Here is a 22,759-nt window from a genome sequence, read left to right as displayed (position 1 = left end):
GCGGCTAGGAAGCTGTACTGGCAGCATTCCACCAGGTAAGGAGCTACGGCCCATACTCCAGGCCATGAAGAGTGATAAAGAGCTCTATCCCCGGATTCCAGGGAATGCACTCATAAAGCAAAGCAGAGAGATTCCAACAATGAAACGGCAACAGGACGATGCTCTCCTCTGATAAGAGGCACCCACTACTGCATTTGTCAATTTAATAGGAATCATTTTAAGCTTTTAGTGCCTGATAAGGGAATTAAATTTTACTTGGTTATTTCCATAGAAACTAAAGAGTTTGCAGAGATATTCAGCATTTGATTTCTTAATCACATCCTCCTAAATGTTTCTTTCAAAAACCAGCACTGGTTTTCAAAGACTGGGAGCTGGAAGCAGGAAGAGCCTGATGGAAAGAAAGGAGTTACTGTTAACTGCTATAGTCTATTAATCAGCTGATATTTTTTAAATGAATGTGTTTATTATCAACCTGTTTCAAAACAGAAATGTGCCAATATGTATGTATACATAAACTGCTTCCAGATTCCCACTTGTGGTAAACATGCCTAAATATTTTTCAAGCTATAAAAGGAGACCCAAATAAATACCAGCTGTGCAGGTTTATCTAGGAACAGAAAAAATATGGAAAGAAGAAAAAGAATGCACTGCTACATCATTAGTGTAAAATGAATCCAAACTATTGGAAAGTAGCAGTGACGGGTTGTGGGGTTAAAAGGACAGAGAAATAAACAACTCCTTGGTTCCGTAGTGGAATCTTATCCTGGTCATCATCCAGATAGCTGACAATAGAGTCACATATGGCCCATATCAGTGAAAAGGACACTTCTATTTCTTAGTCTCTCAATCTCTCTCTCTCTCCTTTTTCTTTCTCTGTGTCTTTTTCTTTGTCTCTCTCTCTCTGTCTCAATCTTTCTGTTCCTCTGTGTAGTGCGAGTCTACATGTACCTCTGTCTTTTCTATGCTTTCCTGTGTGTCTCTGTGTGTTTGTGTGCCTGTCTCTGTCTTGCTCTTTCTCGCCTTCCCTCTTCCGTTCTGTCTTAACAAGGCTCTAACTCTCCCCTTCTTCTCTGTTCTTACCTCAGACTGACTTTTCTGCTTCCCAATGCGCAAAAGCAAACAAGAAAGTCCTAGGCCTTATTTACATTACTTCCCAGAGAACAAAGGATAATTAAATTGAGTCCAGATTTTAGGCTCCCAAGAGAGCAACTAATGGATCCAGGTATAACATTTAGTTCAAGCAACTAAGGTCATGGAAGGCACATGGAATCTCCTACCACAAACATGGTCCCACACATTGGGATTGGGGAGGGGTGTAGGCAGTTCTCAGACAAAGGGGCAAGGGAAGGACACATCCTTCCATGCCAGTGGCACCTCATACATGAAGATTTTCCCAATTAAGCTAGCTCAAAAAGATGCTCCACTTAACACTTAGGTATATGCCACTTTGACACTTGTTAGTTGTCTTAACTTGAGAAGTTATTTTTCTCTCTGATCGTTAGTAATACCAACTATGTCACTGGATTGAAGATTGAATATGTGAATGTAGGTGACAATATTTATGACCAAGCATGGCACAGGGTCAATACTCAATAAGGGTATTACTGCCCTTACTTACAACATGAGTGAGTGTTACCCTTTCTGTTGTTCTGATCTCGTCCTCTGCCAGACAAAGAACAGGTGCTCAGAAATCCCTGTTGATTGATCAATTATGTTAATATTTCTAGGGACCTGAGAACTCAAACTCAAATGAATGTGTTCTATTTCTGATTCTAGTCTGCAGAAGAGATTCCAGATGAAAGAAAGGAACCTATGATCAGACATCAAATGTGTCAGTAAGTAAAGGTAGATGGGCTCAAGAGACTAGAAAGTGTTTAGAATTTTTCTTTTGCTAGGATGACAGACTTCTACAATGACCATAGAGGAATAAATGCTGTAGCAGACAATATTATTTACATACAAAATAATGTCACAAGTTGTTGACCCTATGTTGACTCTGTTAATCTCAAGACTTCTGAAAGATGATTTGGAAATGTTTAGAGACAGACCAGAACTCCATTGCCAAATCTTCCCAATATCTACAACCACATACACAGAACACAAATTTCCTAAGAACAGAGCACTTGTCTGTTTTGTTCCCTGCCGTACCCCTAGCACTGCTCACAAAGCCACAACATAGTAGATGCTAAGTATATGCTAGCAAAATGAGTGAATTAATGAAATGAAAGAACAAATCCTAACTCCATCCCCAGTAGGGCTGGCTTCATGGGCGTGTGACCAGTGCAGTTTCACAGATTTCCATACTTAGAATGCCCCCATGACTGGTTTAATGCTCTGTGGTCATCATCTTCAAATCCTTAATCGTTTTTGAGCAAGGGTTCCCCACTTTCATTTTGCACTGGGCCCATCAACTATTTAACCAGTCTTGCTTTTCATGGTAGGTGAAAAATTCTGCCTCTATACAGCAGTAAACCCGACTGTCTTAGTCCATTGGGGCTACTATAAAAGTACACCACAGATTGGGCAGCTTATAAACAATAGAAATTTATTTCTCACAGTTCTGGGGGCTGGAAGTCCGAGATCAGAATGCCAACAGGGTCCAAGGAGGACCCTCTTCCAGACTATAGACTTCTCATTGTATCCTCACATGGTGGAATGGGTGAGGGAACTCTGTGAGGTCTCTTTTATAAGGTCACTAATCCTATTCAGGAGAGTCCTACCCTCATGACCTAAGCACCTCTCAAAGCCCTACCTCCTCATACCATCACATTGGGCATTGGGATTTCAACATATGAACTTGGGAGAGGGACACAAACCTTCAGACCACAGAACCAAGGGAAGAGCATCAGGAATGGGAATGCTTGCACTGAAACAGCTGTGAAGCCCCCATGGAGATGCAGACCCACTGCATCACAGATGTTCCAGTCCTCGCCCAGAGCTTCCTGGAGTTTCCTGGAAGCTTCTGCTTCACTATCCCACCTGGCTTTGGGTCTGTCTCTCACAGAGGGTACAAACATTATGGACAAATGCCTCCTAGGTCCCAGCTATACTGCTTCTTATAAGTTTACTAAATTCCAGAGGCTAGTGGTGTCTCTTATCCACTCACCTCTCATACTATATATATAGCTTAATATTGTAGTTATTACCTGTGTATTTTAATGAGGGTTTGTAGTTTGGTGTATTTATTGGTCTATAAGAAATCTATGGCTTATTATCAAAGACTTCAAACCAAAGCAAGCCAAATTACTTGTAATTCCAAGACAGATCGCCTAACAAGACATAATGCATTTTTTAGGGGTAAATGTTGACATATTAAATCCATAGTCGCATGAAGAGTTAATCGAAAATTTTTTTGACAATCTATACTTTATAGCATGCTTCCACCTGACATATTTTTCTTTTCTAGTATAATATTCATTATTTTTTATTTTAATGGAATGGTAATCTTCAATTCAAGCCCCCTGTCTCTGATCATAATATATGTTCTCACTTTCAATGAAAATTTGTTTCTGTCACATAAGAATCCACTGTTATTAGATTCTATTGCAATAATTTATTAATATCAAGTCCATTAAATGATGACACACTAGGCATAGAAAAATATTCTATACTAAGCAATAATTTTGCTTCAGTTTTTTAGTTCTTTTAAAATTATTTGGAAGCATTAATAATTATTTTTAAAGATTTGTCACAGAAGAGAATAAGGCAAACATTTGAGACTAAGGAAGCCCATCAGTATGTCTATGTTAACAATTCTGAATTTACTTATTAGTTTCAATCTTCCTCTAGCCCATCACATTTTAAATGCCCCTATTAAAATTATATGAAGACCTTAAGGTATTAAAAACTCAAGTTAATGAGTGAGAATGGGATTTATCCCTATCCACTGAATTAAGTAGAACAGTTCCCCTTGAAATCCCCCACTCCTCACTCTTTACTCTTTTAAGTCTTTTTTAGTCTTTCTTGGTCCAGCATAATATCTCTGCTCAATTCTGAACACTTTTCAATGTCTCAGTCTTTCTTGGTCCAGCAGCATAACATTTTCAGAGAAGACAAACAAAGGTGTTCATCCTTTTGGGCACTTGCTGACCACACATCTCTGATATGCCCAGCTCTCCTGCCCATGACTTTCTCACCTCTCCTTTCCTTTGTTCTTATAATTCATCTGCCTGGTCTAGAGAATCCACAGCCTAACCTGAGCATTTAGCACCCTGCACAGAGAATGCTCAGCTCAATTTTCTAAAACAGATAAACTAAAAATAGCTTCAATTTATACATAGAAGAACAAAGGCTGAATTGGAATAAGCTGTATACACACACACACATATATACTCCACTGAGTCAGCAGTGGATCTCCCTTAGTAAAAACAAATTTAATACAATAGTCACTAATAGTCACTAATAGCTCCAAAACATATGAGTAAGCCATTGTTAGGCCAAGCATTGGCACCACTTATTAGTGGTAACTGTTTAAGAACATACAGAACAGGGGCTTCCCTGGTGGCACAGTGGTTGAGAGTCCGCCTGCCGATGCAGGGGACACGGGTTCGTGCCCCTATCCCGGAAGATCCCACATGCCGCGGAGCGGCTGGGCCCGCGAGCCATGGCCGCGGAGCCTGTGTGTCCGGAGCCTGTGCTCCGCAACGGGAGAGGCCACAGCAGTGAGAGGCCCGCGTACAGCAAAAAAAAAAAAAAAAAAAGAACATACAGAACATTCGTTACCATTACCAAACCATTCTGAAGACAACACTAAGCAACACTAAGCAAGCTTTTGCCAGGACTGAGAATACACTGTGCTCTAAAACCAGGAAGGATGCTGTATACTAATTCTTCCATCCATTGTTGGGTGGCTTACATTGACTACAGAACACAGAACAGACCCCTCACTTGGTATGAAACTACATATCCTGCCTAATTTTCAAATACATACCTTATATGCTAGATATACTGAAAGTGCCAGTCACTACACTTTTGTCTCTCAGCTCCAGACCCGCCCTTCTCTATACCTGGCTTTGTGATGCTGAGGCTGCGGCTCTGCAAATAGCATTTCTGCATTGCTAGCATCTCCCTATTTTTGAGAGATGGAGGCTGCAAGACTAGAGAAGGAAAAAAGGAATAATTCCTTCCTGTTTCCTGTGTGCTTCCTGTTTACTTCCTGTTACCGTGAACATTATCCTAGTAACGTTTCTTTGGCCCAGAAGTAGCCGTTTCTTCCCATATAAGTAACTGAATTCTGTTTGCAATTTTTCTATCATTTACAGAACCAGCCTCATAGGGGGCCCCTCAGAGACACCAGTACCAGGCACCTAGCTCCCCTTCCTCAGATGTCTGAGCCCCAGTCCCACACAGCTTCTTCTCCAGACTTCTAGGTTTTAGTCATTCCAATTTCTTCCCATTGTTCCCCTAGCCGTGGTTGCTGTGATTACTACCTCTGTAATAAGTTATTGTTCTTTTTATTTTCTTGCCTTTCATTACCTAGTTAACAATTTTATGCCTAGTTAAAATTATTTACATTAAATTAAGACATGCAGTGAACTAGTAGCCACGTTTAATCTGCTTTAACACCTTGGTGGTTTTGTACCCTCTCCTGGAAGAGTCTCATTTTTTCTCTGGAGACATATGCTTAAATATTCTTCAACACCCATCTTACATATTACTTCTTCTGTGATGTTTTTCTTGACTGCCTTAAATAGAATCGCTCACTTATAATTAGTACAGTTTTAGATTATACATCCTGCTATATGTCCGTTAGAACTATAATAATTTATTTACATATCTTTATACTCTACTAGACTGTGAGCTCCATGGAAGCATGGACTAATGCTTTATTCATCTCTGCATACACAGCATTCAGCCCATTATCTGGCACACAGTAGGAATATCACAAATGCTCATTTAATTGATTTGTTTTGTGTTAATGAGGTACAAGGTTCTCTGGGCAGATTTAGAAATAGTCTTTAGTACCAGCATATAAGGCTTTTGCTCATGTTCTGATATAAGCAGTCTTTAGAAGGATGCCTTAACTCAAGGAAAATCCCCACTAGCCAGTCAACTTTGTCTCAAATTCCATCTTTAGGGAGTACATATCACAGTACCTAGTATATAATTAGCATGAAATAAATGTTAGCTTTTTGTTTGTGTTTGTTTTACTCTGCTTACTCAGTAACTAACAAGGGTTCTCTATTTACCACTGACTTAGGCACAAATTCCTCACCAGGAGATTTAAGCAATATGGTTTAGCAATATGGGTCATATTATTTTATCTCCCACTGCCACATAGTTTAAGCCTCTAAAATAGGCAAAGACCAACTACATACAGCCCACTCCACAGGCCAAATCCAGACCACCACTTTTGTAAATCAAGTTTTATTGAAACTTTTGTAAATCAAGTTTTAATAAATCAAGTTTATTGAAACACAGCCAAACTCATTCACTTATGTATTGTTAGCTCCAAACTTAGCCTTCTATACTACTGTCTATGTCTACTACTAACATGTACACTCTTAATCTCTATGTATTGTCTACGGCTGCTTTCATGTCACACAGGCAGACTTGAGTAGTGATGACAGAGATCGTATGCCCCACAAATCCCAAAACATTTACTATCTGGCCCTTTATGGACAATGTTTGCTGACCCCTGCTCTAGATGATTGCCAAAGTGGAATTACAACCTGCTCCCCACATTCGATCCACACCACTTTTGCCATTGCTAGTGTTATTCCCCCACTTCTGCCTATATCCTATTAGTACCTGAAATTTTTCTGACCCATCCAACTTAAAGGCATTATTCCTTCCTTAGAACTCTTGTTTCATATTTTACCACTCTTATAGCATTTATATTTTTACTTTGAATTATCATTATATATATATATATACATATATATATAAATACACACATATACTGATAATATCCCTTCAAATTGATTACAGATTCTTAGAGGATAGGTTCTAGAATTTTTATATCTTTCTATCTCTTACAGCCCTGAAAATACTTAAAATAAATATTTGCCAAATTGAGTCAGATAGAACCAAATTGCTTACCAGCAGGTTGCCTGTGCTCTTCTCTCAACAGCTTTAGATGCTGGATGATATCACACATCATGGATTAGTTTGTGGGTCAATATGATGAGTTATGACTAGTTTTTTCCTTTGATCTTAATAACATTGCTCAATCCAAAAGAGATAATTCTTTTTTTTGCAGTACGCGGGCTTCTCACTGCTGTGGCCTCTCCCGCTGCGGAGCACAGGCTCCGGAAGCTCAGGCTCAGTGGCCATGGCTCACGGGCCCAGCTGCTCCGCGGCACGTGGGATCTTCCCGGACCGGGGCACGAACCCGTGTCCCCTGCATCAGCAGGCGGACTCTCAACCACTGCGCCACTAGGGAAGCCCAAAAAAAGAGATAATTTTTGATTTTTGACTTGACTATGGTTAACAAGCTCTCTAAAAGAAATGAACTGAATCAAATTTAAAACCATATTTGGGGACTTATGGGAAACTATGACTTTTAAGATTAGTGTGTAAGGTACTGAAAGCCTTAGGATCTGAACATGGGGTAGCTTTAACCAGTGATTTGAGCTAATGAGGCTATTAGGTGATTCACCTTACACTTCCCCCGAAGTCATTAGCCACAGAATGATTTTACAGAATTGTTCTGTTGGTGATTATAAAGCAAATAGGAGATTTGAAATCAGGGTAAATTCAGTTTTCTTTTACAATTAAACACTACTTTGGTCTCTCTCTAATTAATATATTCCAATTGTTTTTATCTTGAGATAAATTGTGAAACTATAAAGATATACAATTCAATAAATGTGTTTGATAACAAAAATACAATGGAATTAGATGCTCAGAGACAGGAGTGTAGAATGATGCATTATTTTGCCTTAATAAAAGGAGAATTAATTGATTCTATTTACCCTGCTTAAGTTATCTTTATTACTTAAGAATGGGTTTTTTTTTAATTCTAAAAAAGGGGATCCTTCTAGAAGTGCTTCTCATTTAACAGAATACCTCCCTTCAAAAAAAACAAGACTTCTATTCATATTATTTCCACTGACTCAAGTAATATTTCCTCCAAAGTTTCTTAATGAGTCATGGTCAAGTCATCTGGTAAAAGATTCCTCTCTAATAAAAAAAAAAAAAAAGCCCAAGGTTCAAAGTGTATTCTGAAGGGAATACATATGAAAAGTTTGACTTAACTCAGCATGCTTCTTTCTCTTTACTTTATGATGATACTTCGGGTGATATTAATCATATCATAGCCCCATCAATATTACCTGCACTGTTATTTCAACTTGGCAGATTATCTCAGCCAAGATCAATGATCAAGCATCTGCATGAAAAATGAGAAGGTCTCAAAAATCCTGGCCTTGGGGCTTCCCTGGTGGCGCAGTGGTTGAGAGTCCGCCTGCCGATGCAGGGGACACGGGTTCGTGCCCCGGTCCGGGAAGATCCCACATGCCTCAGAGCGGCTGGGCCCGTGAGCCATGGCCGCTGAGCCTGCGCGTCCGGAGCTTGTGCTCCGCAACGGGAGAGGCCGCACAGTGAGAGGCCCACGTACCGCAAAAAAAAAAAAAAAAAAAAAAAAAAAAAAATCCTGGCCTTGATTCTCTTCCTCAAACATGGAGTGCCACTTATCTACGATAAAGCATTATTACTGCTCAGGAGGAGACACACCCAGCTGTCAAATTCACAAGATACAGAACACAGCAACCTGACCACCAAAACCTGGGGTATGACCCTCGGAGGAAAACAATGCCCTATACAGATAGTTCACTTACATGGGAGATAGAAAGTGAAAACTTGGGGAGCAACAATACTTTGGTCTCACTCCAGCAGTAGGATTGAATGAGTAAGTGCACAGATTTATATTTTGAAAACTAATAGAATTCAAGGAAGGTCATGCAAACAACAATTTAGGTTACCAGAATGTTGGTGTTTTTGACTTACTATAATTTTGTTGTTTTGATGATGTTTTAATAGCGTGATAACACTGGAAGGACTTAAGGTATCAAGTAGACTAGGGTCCTCCATTTGATAGATGAGGAAGATCAAACCCAAATATTTGCAGTGCCTTGTCCAAAAATTCCATAGGTGATTAGCAGGAGTAGTAGAATGTGGATTAGAACCTACATCTCTTCAGAATCTACAGTGTATGTGCTTTGTTTATGATAAAGGAAAACTATCACTCTCAAAAAAACAGAAAAATATAAGAAAATAGATTTTTTTTAAAGACAAAATTGGCCAGAGGGATGGAATAAGCAAAGGTAACCCTACTATTAATACCCTCTAGATGCCACCATCCATGAGCAAAGGCTAGAATCTTCTTTCCAGTTGACTGACCCTTGAAGCTATTACAGATTTGCATATTTGAAATGAGCCAGCTTTTGGTCCTTTCCCCAAGAATAAATAGTTATACATGTATATACTCTTGTACAATGTACCTAGTATGAGATGAAGTATAAATTCTCAGGATTTCATCATAAAATGTTTAAGGATTTTAATCAAAACTCCCACAGCTCTCATTGTTGGCAGACAAGAGAAATATAGAAGGAAGGAGAAATACAAGAAAGTATTTGACCTAAATAAGAGGTATTGGGGGTCATTTGGGCAAAGTTATCAGTATAAATTTCAAAATACATTTCATGCTTTTACTTTGTTTTTATCTTACTGAATATGAATCTTAATAATACTATCATTTACCTAGCTATTTCCTTTACTTTTGCCTCTTCCTAATATGCTTCTCATTACCGCATGTATTTTTCAAAATATCCATATGAGAGATAATGTCATTGGGCTGGAACACTGTCATAAAATAATAGTTCGCTGTTGCTAGATAAATGCCAAGGTAAAGCTAGACACTTATTGAAAGTAAATGTCGAGGCAAATTGAGAAACACTGATTGTAAGAAAACGTTCTAATACAGTAGCTTCATTTCTGTTGTACCAAATGATGCATGTTGATGTAATCATTTTCTTTAATAGATCTTAGTGCAGTCAAGTTAAAGTAGCTTACAGTACAATATAGCAACTACATTCTGATTGCTGAAGAAAACCAAACTTGGCATGATACGCAGTCAACCCAACAGCTGTTCATAGGTAACAACCTTAGCTCCTGCCCCACCAAGCTATGTGTACCAAAGACTTCTCACTAGCAGAGCCTAGTTGTATTCCAACTGTAAATAAATTCCAACTGTACATATCCAATAGATTGGCTATTGCACAATTTTGTTTGATATTTTTCCTTCTAAAATGTTTATGTTCTATATTCTAGACATATCTTGGCATATATACACATATGTGTATATATATGTACACATATACATATATATATACGCAATTTAATGAGAGATGGCTAACCTCTTTGCCTACCCTTACAGATAGTTAAATGTGCCAGAACAAGTGTGTGGAAATAAAAATCTAGTCCAGATTTCGAAAATGCAATGTTTTGACCTTTCAAAAATTGGCTCCCAAAATACACATTTGCTGTTCTGAAAACACATCCAAAGTTTCAGAGAGATGACAGCTTATTGAGCGAATTCTGTTCCAGAAAGTTCAACTTAGCATGGTGGGCTATCCAACCTGGCCTAAGTGAAACCACAGGGGATCCAGAAACAAGAGCCTTTCTTAGAATTGAGAAAAAGTATAATTCACTAAAAGGAATTCCTCACTGTATTGGAACTATGGGGGAAATGGAGCAAGAGCATCTCACGGGAGACCAGTTTTGCTTAAAGAGAAAAAGAAGATACCAAACCAAATTAATTACCCAAACTTCTTCAATGTTTATAAGTCTGGAAATAGACTTTGAAGTTTTACAGCATATATTTAAAGCAACTTTTCTCAATCCTCTCAGTTCTGGAAGGCAAAGACAGCAGAAGGAACAGAACTCACCTGACAAAAAGACACAGTTTGTTGTTGGAGAGAACAAAGATAATGGAGAGGTGACAGTGTATAAAAATGCAATTTCACTTAACTTTTCTGGTCATAGGGAAGGAAGTAGTGGCATAATTGTGTGTGTGTGTGTCTGTGTATCTGTAAGGATACAGAACTGTGGCGTAATTGTGTGTGTGTGTTTATGAGTGTATCTATAACACATTCACTGCCATAATACATGTTAAAGAAGTCACAACACCAGCCCAAGTTTTCTTGGATTTTAGACAGAATCAACTTTCTATTTGCATACCTGATACACTATATAATGGTTTTAAATAATACAGATTCAGTTACCCAACATACTCACCAGATAGATGAGTTGTTAAATAACCTTGGGAGAGTCATTTGAACTTAATTGTTCATTTCAGTATCTCCAAAAGGTGGATAATAACAGTACCTATTTTACAGGACTGCTGTAAGAATTAAATAAGATACTGTATGAAAAAGTACCAAAAAAAAAAAAAAAGTACCTGGCACAGTCCTAGTCCAGGGCACACAATAAATGTTCTATTAACTACCATTTCCATTGATATGCATCATATATTGAACAAGTCAGAAATGACCAGTGGTTGAAAAGGAGCAGCAATCCTCGGATAGTCCCTGTTTATGACACCTAAGTGTCTGGTGAATAAATCTGTTAGACAATGAGGCTGCAAGAAAACACTGTCTGGTTCATTCAATACCATACCTGAACAGCGGATTTTAACCTATCCCCAGCTACTTGGAAGGGAAAAGACCACGAATCTTTCCAGCTCAGGGAGCTGTCCTGTGGTTAAGCATAGTTTTCTCTCTCATAACTTTGTACAATGACAATGAAACCTCTATTGACCCATTTTTCCTTCTTTCATTCCATGTAGATTGAGACAGAAAGGAGGCTCAAAGTAAACTTTTAATAATAAAACAAAGAAAAGAAGGGTAAACTTTTCCTCCAGCTTTCTGGTCTTTTTTCATCTTTGGTCTTAGGCTGCTGAGAAAGAAGAGTTTGATGTTGGGTGTGTTTTTCTCATCTTTCCTCAGGATTGTTGAGTAGTAATAAGGGAGAACTTGCACTACCTTCAGGCCTAACAGACTAGGTCTATGTAGTCAAAACCATAACTTAGGATTTTACTTATGCTTGAAAGGAGGTTGTCAGCAAATCTTCCTAATTCTTCCCAATAAGAACTCATAAGTTGCCAGAGACACTAGATATACTTAGACATCTGTCTCCAAAGACCTAAGGATCCAGATAAAAATAATCAATTGTATATATATAAAGACAATTGATTTAGTTTTTAACTTTTAATATAGATGTTCAAGCAACATTGTGCATTTACAGACAAATAAAGGACAAAAATAAAGCAATGGGTACATGAGTAGACTTGAATCTTGAATCAAATTAACACCGCATCCTTTGATCATTCACTTAAAGTGTGGTTCTCAACCTTAGCTAAACATTAGAATCACCCGGGAAATTGTTAAAAATACTGATGCCTGGGCCCTCCTCACCAGAGATTCAGATTGAGTTTACCTTGGGTGAGGAAAAGATCGTATTTTAAAAGATTCTCCAATGATTCTAATGTGCACCAATTTTGAAAAACAATGACCAAAGGGATCATCCCAGCGTTCGTCTTCATTTTAGACATCCCACAATTACAGCAATAAAGTAAAAGCTCACACATGTACCCACCAGCCTCCAGCAGCTTGTATATGAAGAATTGTGATCTAATAACAAGAACAAAGATTTGCTGGAGACATCAATGACTGTCTGCTTTGTTTTTTGCTCCTGTGTTGCAATTTGAATGGTTTTATGTTCAGAACAGAAGGGAAATGAATACAATAATGAACTCTATCCACTGGTAAACATGACTAACACCTGCCACACAGGCTAACGAGGGTTATGATGTGAATCTCTGTGTTACATATAGCTTGATGCAAGAGGATTCTAAAAATTTCTTCAGGAAGGATCTCATTGTAAATATTCTAGCTTAATGGTTTTCTGTTTGTATGTTGTCCAAGTCACAAAGAAATAGCCATTATTATGACTATACAGGTTTAATTGATCATGTATTATAGATTCTTATCTTCGATGGACAACACTTTGGTTTCACTGGAGTTCTGAGCTAGCCTGTGAATGGTATGAAATACAATGTATTGGGATGGCCAAAAAGTTCATTCAGTCTTTTCCATAAGATGGACAAACATTGCTCTAGTTCAATAATTGAGGTGATCAATGTCATAAACAAGTGAAGTTTTACGATTGTTTTCCTTTAGATTACTCATCTTTATTTCTTACGTATCCCACATGCTCTGATAGCAGTGGGCAGGGTTTAAATCTCAAACTAAGTTAGACTTCTCACAAGCTTGCTACTAATATATTTTTAGAGTTCAGTTCTATTACCTTTGTAAAAACACACATATTATGGTAGATTCATCACAAAAATGAATGATTCTCCTGAATGAATGGCTCTGATTTTCCTTCCATCAAGAGGTGAAGTCTATTTCCCACCCCTTGAATCTGGGCTGCCTTGTGACTTGTTCTGGTGAACAGAATGTGGCAGAAGTGACAATGTGCAAGCTCTGAACAAACGTCTCCAGGGGCCTAGGATAGTTCTGCTCTCCCCCTCTCTAGGAACCCAGCTCCTGCCAGGAGGACAAGCCTGGACCAGCCTACTGGAGGATGTGAGTCCATGTGGAGGAGATCTCAGCTGTCCCATCCTAAACAGCGTGCACCCAGGTGACTTGCATCTAACTACAGTCACAGGAAGGAGCCCAACTGAGATTAGTTAAACCTACCTGAAACCAGAGGACCCACCCAGCAGACCTGCATATTCATGAGATAAAGAAATGCTTACTGTTACCAAATGTAAGGTAGATAGATAGTGGGAAGCGACCGCATAGCACAGGGAGATCAGCTCAGTGCTTTGTGACCGCCTGGAGGGGTGAGATAGGGAGGGAGGGAGGGAGGGAGACTCAAGAGGGAAAGGATGTGGGAACAGATGTATATGTATGACTGATTCACTTTGTTATAAAGCAGAAACTAATAATAAAAAAAAAAAGAAATGCTTACTGTTTAAGCCACCAGGTTTTGTTGTTATTTGTTACACAGCCTTAACATGACAATAGACAACTGATACATAGACCATCTGATTTGTAAATAACCTAAATATAAGACAAAATCTTTTCTAAATGCCTACTGAAGTACAATTTCCACACTTTTCCTGAATCACCAGAAGAAAGCAAAGAGAGTGTTTACTCTAGTCATCCCCAGTCATACATTCCCACGATTCTAAACAAAATTAAATTACATGTGAATTATAGTGCCCCGCAGGGATGTAGTGTCATAGCTAAGGCCAGTCATGAAAGAAAAGCCAATTGGCTTTGAACATACAGTAGTTCCCAGCACAATTCAGTCTGGCTGAAAAAACAGTGTTGTTTTTATCACACTGCACTTTTACATGTGTGCTATGTTACAGAATTCACTGTTCCTGTTTCCTCCATCTAACTGGTAAAACCCAAACATCTTCAAAGAATAAAGCCAACTGTTTAGTTCCTGATAGCATATGTTGGTACTAGAACACTTTGACCTTGACCTTCTGAACTGTTTCACAGCCGACCAAATACAACTGTCAACCAAAAGGTTTGGGGATGGGACAAGGAGACTGATTAAATAAGGTGCCTGAAATAGATACTGTTGAACTCATTTTGCCTTTTGTCCAGGGCATGTGATTCTTAACCTAGCCACTGAGCTGTGGCATGAACCTAATTAAAACCTAATAATATGATAATTATGGAAGGAAAAAGAAATGGTTATTTCAGGTTTATAGATGAGACAGGGCTTTCTCAAATGGCTTTTTCTCCTTTAGTGCTGTTTGTTCAACTTGTCACTTTAGAGTGTGTACAAAGGATCTATCTTGCAAAATGATGAATGCTGGAAGACATATTTTTAAAGGAAACTTATCAGTAGTCCATTTCAGAGAGAATTCTAACTGCAATCAGGCTTACTGCATTTTCACCTAACAATTGCAAAGCTCTTCTGTGTGATTTTGGCAGGTTTAGAGCACCACTATGTGGTCTGTTGGTGAGTATGTGAATATCTGTATATATTTTTCAAATATATATACACAGAGGTATTACATATACACATATATGGCAAAACAACAACAAAATAATTGCAATGTTTCTCTTATAAAAACAAGATCATTTGTTCACAAGAGTATGGAATGCAACTAACCTTTAAAAAGAGTAAATGAAATCTTTGCATTTAATTGTGCAAAACAAAAATAATTTGTTAGCTAATTTTAACAAATGGAAAAACACTCAGACCATTTTTTTCCAAGAGATTCTATCTTAATGCATTGTGCTATTGTGTTTCATCTGCATATGTTACATTACATTTAATGGAAATCACACAGTCCAATTATCTCTCCTGAAGGAAGAGGAGAGAGGAGAGAGGAGGTAGGGGAATCTATTGTAAGCACAGGGAGATGCCTTTGGCAGCTTAACAGGAGAAGAAAACAGACAGATCCTGCTTTGCAGCCATCCACATATACCCCTCCCACTTGGTGACTCTCTAAATAGGACCCCCCAGAAGGGGCATAGCTTGGCCTCACCAGAAGTGGAACCAAGAACCTATTTGCTCTGTGGAATGGGTTCTGGAGAGAGTGCAATTTTGCTGTTAGTAAAACTGCTGAACATGCCTCCTTTTCTAGCAGCTGCATAAATTGGGGGACACAATTTCTCTCTTGACACTCAATCCAGAAGGATAACTTTAGAGCCATTTCTCCTGAGAGATCCTTGCCTAAAAGTATAATTCAGCTTCTAGAAATTTTCATTTTAAAATGAATAGCTAATGATATTACAGTGGCTTCAGTTAGGATTCAGAGGATATTCTGGACTCTGTGTAAAAATCAAGGGCCCAGGCTACTGGTCAAATCCAGTAGTCATTAGCCACATGTGGCTACTTAAATTAAGGTGTAGTTTCTTTGTCACTCTAGTCATATTTCAAGTTCTCAATTGCTTGTGAATGGTGGCTACTATATTGCACAGCACAGATAGAAACATTTCCATCATGGTAGAGAGGTCCATCAGGCAGTACTGGTCTACAGCAATATCTAAGCTCCTGCCTGCATTTTACATGTATTAAACCAACATACTGGGTGAGAGCCTGGGTTACAGCATTGTCTTTTAATGCCTTTTCCCTTTCTCCTGCTAGTTATGTGGGATCTATATAATTCTGGATATGTGTACCTATTGACCCTAAATCTGAGAGCAGTCCCATGTTCTAGGACAGATGATAAAGATGAATACCTTCCGTGCTTATGACAGTTGGCAGGAAGCCACAGGAAGAAGATGGAGAACTTCCAGGACTAAGGGCAAAGATTGCAGTAGTGAGTTAATACATCCCATATGTACCCATCATGCATCTCTCTCCCTTTTAGACATAAAAATGGGTGGTTCTGCTATGTTTAGAGAAGGATGAAATTGTGAGAAAATTGTAAATTCTATGCTGAGGATAGAGGTTTCCTGATGTCTACATAAGTCTTGGTTTAAAATGCATCTCTGAGACAAACACATGTTATCTTTTCAAAGGGCCCTCTCTGATTTTAAATTGCAAATTTCCCCAACCTCATTCCCTGACACTTTCAAGTCTGCACATGTTGTCCACCTCTCCTGTTAGAATGGAAGGACCAGGAGACATAGATTTTTGTCTTTGTGGTCCTCTAATCTTTCCAAGCACCTAGAAAAGCATCCACAGGTGGTAAGCTCTTAGTAAATATTTGCTGAGTGAATAAATGCATTGCTCATCTCCATTGTGGCTCTCTGTCTAACCAAGGATAATAAAGCCTCCCTAGTTACTTACAGCCAGGCTAGGATTTGCTGGGTTCTAAGTTACCCCCAAGTTCCCAAAGGAACACAGTTATTAACATCGACTCTCTGATTCCTGTATCACACTATGTACTTTGAGATTCTTATTCAACATCTTCTGCTCTTCTCTGATTTATCTCAGTTCTTCTTCATCTTATCTGTACTTTGAGAGCCCATTTCTTTCTCCCTGAACTTCTGCAATAGCTCCCAAGAGGTCTCCTAGTTCTCAATATAAGACCTCATCAATCCAGCCTTCGTAATGCTTCAAGAGTTATCAAATCTCCATGAAAGGTCCTGAATGTGGTAGGCATGCACAGGCCTCCATGATCTGTGCCACCAAATATCTCTCAAGTCTTGTAAGCTTCTTGACCATAGGTGCAATATTAATTGAGTCTCTTGGTTGTAAAGGACAGGTTATTTTTTCTAGCAGTCCAAAGAACCTCACTGGCACAGGTATCAAAGGATGGGCTAAACAATCCAGATACATGGGGGCTCAGAAGTGCAGCTCAGCCTCAGAAACAACAGAAGCCAGGTATTTAAAGACTTCCAAGACTCTGTCTCTCATCTTTGCTTCTCTCTGTGTATCAGGGTATCTATCACTGCAGCTCACCTCTCTGCACATGATGGAAGCCTTACCACCGCTAACTCCCAAAGATTCTCTCTCTCACCTTCATCCCCAGAAAAGGGAGAACACAGTCTCTCTGGTATCCTAAGGTTTAAATTCCCAGGTGGCAGACTCACTGCCCTGGCCTGAGACAGGTGCTCCCAGGAGGCAGGGGCCCACTATCCTAACATGCAGGCTCCTTAGTTACAGACAAAGATGGGGGAAAGACAAATTCTCACAGGAGAACCAGTCTTTCTCAGTTTTTTAAAGATATTTGTAGGGCAGTGTCTCATATCTTTAGATGCACAATTAGTGTTTGTTGTGATGAAAAGACATTATTTTGACAGCTGAAATAAATAGGAAACTGGAGGAACTCTAATATATCCATATCATTATTTTACCAATATTTTAGCTGAATCTCATGGTAACAAGAGGCAGGGCATGAAAAGTATTTTCTTTCTAGAAATCAACTAACTGCATCACCAATATCCCAGATGACAAAAAGAAACTACCTTGGAAATAATAATAAATAATTATTGTAATTTGCTCTGCTAAGAGCTTCACACACATTATAATGTAGTGGGTAATGTCAGAGTGAAAAATGTGAATCCTGGCCTTAGCATGTTTGGCTGTGTGACTCTGGCAATTACCTAACATTTCACTGCATCTATAAATGGGGGTGAAAATAGTACCTATTAAATGCATAACACAAATCAGGCACCGGGTTTAGTGCCAGGGATAAATTAAGTCAGTGTTTCCCAAATGAGCATGACTTCGCTCCTCTAGGGACATCTGGCAGTTTGGAGACTCCTTTGGTTGTTACAACTGGATGGGGTACAGGGACCACCGACATCCAAAGGGTAGAAGCCGGGGGCGCTGCTAAATATGCTGCCATGCACCTGACAGCCCTCACAATAAACAATTATCCATCCCCAAACGTCAGTAGTGCCGTGGCTAAGAAACCCTGTATTAAGGGACTGTTAAATGTTACTTACCATTATTACTAGATAGAATGATCGTAATAGCAAACTCTTCTACAAGACTTACAATGCATCAGGTACTATTCTAAACAGTTTACATATAGTAACCAAATTTAATCTGTACCAAAAAGAAAAATCCAATTTATGTAGTAGATACTATTTGTTTCTCTATCTCACGAACATGAGAGTGTAATGACAAGGATTTAGTTTCTATTTCTCCCGGATGGTAATCAGAACTCACCAGTGAAATTACAGTAAATCCTGGTGAAAAATTATTCTCACGGGGGGGATATGTTTTTATGAGAAGAAGACTATAAAGATTTTGAACACTTTTCCCTTCTCCCTCTTCATACTTGCACACTCCAATTCACATTTTAAGAATGTTGGAATTTTCATTTTTGTTTGTTTTCAATCAGATATTCAAACCCAGTAGTTTCCCTTCCTCCTCTTTTCCCAGCCCCTCCCCTCACTATTAGAGGTTGCTTTGCAAGGATTAGAGCAAATAACTAATATGAAAAGATACGAGATTGGAGTATTTATTCTAAAGCTTAAGTTGGCTTTCCTGCACTTTGATGTATAAGCCTCTTCCTGAATTTTCTCCAAATAGGTTGAGTAATACTGTGGAAGTACCTTCCAAGGCAAAGGCCTGCAAGATGGCGACAGAATGTTGAACATTGCAAGTCCTTTGGGGACATTAGAGATAAAAAGCCTTCTTTCCTGGATTAATGCAGTTGTTTGAAAACTGATTAGTTATTGAGCCTTTAGCTTATTTTTTAAAGATCTCATTTTACTTTGGAACAGTGCTCTGCAGGCTTTGTATTTTTAGGTGTTTGTGTGTGTATGTATGACTGTGTTTTATGCCAAGCCTATGGTAACTGAGTTAAATGTAATGAAATGACTGTTCTTATGACCCAGTACAGTGAAAAAGCAAAGCATTCAGCCAAATCCTTAATCTTCCATACAAAAATAACTCCTACTTCTCAGGCAACACAGGAAACCTTAGGAAAATGAAAAGATGTCCATTTATCACCAAGATTCCAAAGGCCATATTTTTTCTGTATCTACTGACATTTATTCCCTCTCAATGACCTAACATTTCCATGATGAAATGCAACACTATACAGAAGCATCTGAACATGGCTCATTCAAGATAGCATGGGACTCAAATTTTAATCCAATCAAATTAACTCTATCAATAGGTGTGGGCTGCCTAGATTTAGAAAAAGGGACTGGTCCAGGCCTTCCTGAGACAATATCCTGCAAGCACCCATAGTTAGCAGATTTTACAAAACACATACGAATGATTGGACTGGTTTCATAGTATCTCCTGATACAATACACTGCAACTGGAAAGTCAGAAATCACAAAATTAGAAAAAAAAAAAAAGAAATCAAGTTTCCTTAACTCCAAGGAAAATAAAAATCTGGACTTCACCATAACTAGTTGGGACAAATAGCACTCAGTAAGAAGACCTCCTCCTACCCCACCAGGGACCCAGCATCCTCAAAACTGCAACTTCCTTCACCATAACACTTCTTCCTCCAGACCCCTCAGGTGTAATCTCTATCAGGTCTACTATGAAACTCTCATTCATATGGAGTTTCTGTAAGAAAATTAAATATCTGACGTGATATTAAGAAAATGATCTTATAACAGTGCTATGACAAACATGCATTGTTTCATATGTAAATGACCAATGTCATTTATAAATGAGGGTCACATATAAATAACCCTCAAGGGGTTCATATGCTAGATTAGCCTTTGGGTTGAGTTTGGTGGGTGGCTGAAGATAATTAGGGTGTCTGACATGTCGGGATGAGCAGAATTGCAGAAGAAATAAACATATCTTTACTTTGGACCAACTACTCCTTAATATAGCTTTGTTTTACAGAACGTTTTCCGGTAAGATTTTTCGTGAATAGTTAATATAAAATGATTTTGAAACATTTAAATCAGTGATAAAGCTGTCAGGTGAATGCCAACATGTGTCTGAGCACAGACTTAATGAAAGAGAAATACTGTATCTTTAGAGATGTCCCTAAAAGTTCCATTCCTGCTCTGTGAATTGTGGAAGAAAATGGGCCCTTTTGAAGGAATACTTGGAAGTTCTCTCTCTAAACAGTAACAGATTGTTTTTTCTGTCTTATTTTTGAGTCAAGATTAGGATTGGCCTGTTTAATCACCAACCTGCAGGAAGAATGTTTGATTAGGGAAACAGCAATTTATTTAAAGGTGGGAAGACTGGTCCTGCTCACACTAGGTCATAGAATGATAAAACTAGGAAGTTTCTCCAGAGATCCTCTAACCCATTTGTACTTTCAGAGTAGTTCAAGGTCACTGAGGCAGAAACTCAAGGTCAGAGCTCAAGTCTTTACTCCTAGAACAGTGTTTCTGCTACTGTGTTGCATCATCACTTTTATTTTATCCTCTCGGAGCTCATCTGCTCAGAAGAGCCAAGCAAATATGCACACGACCCTTATCCCAGAGTCTAAAACAAGATGAAAAATTGAGTGACCATCAGGCAGCTGACATGAAGGTAACCTGGGCACTACTTTAGCTTCTTTTCCTTGGTTTTCTCTAATATCTGTCTCTGTATGGCTATTAGGTAAATGTGTTGCTATAGAATCTTGCGTTTCTCACCTCACAAGTTGAGGAAGATTAAAGTGAGTGGGTGCCATAGGAAAGTTGGATGAAATAAGGCAGATTTGAGAGGCTATAAAGAAGATTTTAGGCCTAATGGGCTTTGGGAAGTATTTGCAAAACTGAACTAGACACTGGTCTTGTTGTCATGGAAACCAGCAGTGCTGAGAGGTAGGGATGAGTGCTCCAGTGAGGAAGGTTCTCCCTAAAGTTCTGGGGGGGTCATATAAACTCCCAACCCACCTTTGAGCTTGAAATCAGCCTGTCCTGCTACATAGCAAATCTGCAACATGGTGCTGAAAACATTTCTGGAGTTAAAAGTGTTCTGTAACTTCCTTTGCTGTGTTAGTTTGAAAAAAAATCCATATATTGTGTTCTGGGCTCCTCCTATCTCTTATCTACTACAGAACAGGAGCAAAGGAGAGAAAGACGGGGCATCGGCAAAGAACGCATCTGGCAACGTCCTATCGATTTCCACTTCCTGCTTCATCAAATTAGAGCAAAAAAATGTTTTTAACAAATGGTGCTCATGGGGTGTCAATTGTCAAAATGTGTCTGCTGAAAAACTCCTTTCACAAAAGACCTTATTTTGCCAAGGAAGTAATTTTTAGCTTGTGAGTACTGCTTGCTACTTTTTACCTTTTAAGTGCAAAGAGTTCACGTTATATGAGGTTTGGGGGGTTTTTTTTGGTTGTTCTTCTTTGTCTTAGTTTAAGATGATTTCTGTGTATATGTGTAAGTATGTGTGTGCAGACATGTACCTATATATGTGTACCTTTATGTGTATATATGTATTCTTTTTCTTATTATCTCCTGTTTTCATTGTAATGCTTACTATTATTTTGCAGTTGGTATAAATTATTTCTACTGCTTTGGAAATGTTTACATAATTATGCTTCTTAAAGGGGCTTAGTATTTTGTTTTCATTGATAAGGAAGTAGTTAATATTAATAAGGAGGGATTTCCCTGGTGGCACAGTAGTTGGAAATCCGCCTGCCAATGCAGGGGACACGGGTTCGATCCCTGGTCCGGGGGATCCCACATGCCACGGAGCAACTAAGCCCGTGCGCCACAACTACTGAGCCTGCGCTCTAGAGCCCGTGAGACACGACTACTGAGCCCATGTGCCACGACTACTGAAGCCCGAGCGCCTAGAGCCCGTGCTCCTCAACAAGAGAAGCCACCGCAGTGGGAGGCCCGTGCACCACAATGAAGAGTGGCCCCCGCTCACCACAACTGGAGAGGGCCCACACGCAGCAGTGAAGACCCAACACAACCAAAAATAAATAAATAAATAAAATTGATTCCTTAAAATAAATATATTAATAAGGGAGTGTTATCACAGAGTCAGGCTCACATATAATCCTGTTTTTAGCACCTTCTCCCAGTACACTCAAAACATAGTTACACTGCTTTTATATAATTATGCAGACCTCAGTATAGGATATTTAAGAGTTTGCAACCTGAAGAAAGCACTGCAGAAAGTAGGAGAGATGGAGATGTCTGTAGGTACCAACTTAGTCTGGCCAGTGCTGGGGGGAAGCGTGGGCAGGGAGGGGCAGAGAGGTTCTGAGGGTCGAGTGGGATCTGGGACTCGGTGTCCAGGTTGCTTTGCTCTCTGCCTTTCCCCCTTCCCTGTTCCAGCCAAATGAGCCTATGTCCATCTGCAGCCTTAGGCCTGCCTACTTTAGGTAAGTTGAGGCTCTGGACAAGGCAAGCACTAGAAGCCCACAACTTCAAAAGTGGCTATGTTCAATTTC

Source organism: Mesoplodon bidens (assembly GCF_964165515.1).
Source record: "Mesoplodon bidens genome assembly, chromosome: 3".
Classification (NCBI taxonomy): domain Eukaryota; kingdom Metazoa; phylum Chordata; class Mammalia; order Artiodactyla; family Ziphiidae; genus Mesoplodon; species Mesoplodon bidens.
The sequence above is the reverse complement of the archived record's forward strand: the minus strand, read 5'-3'. Positions refer to the sequence as shown.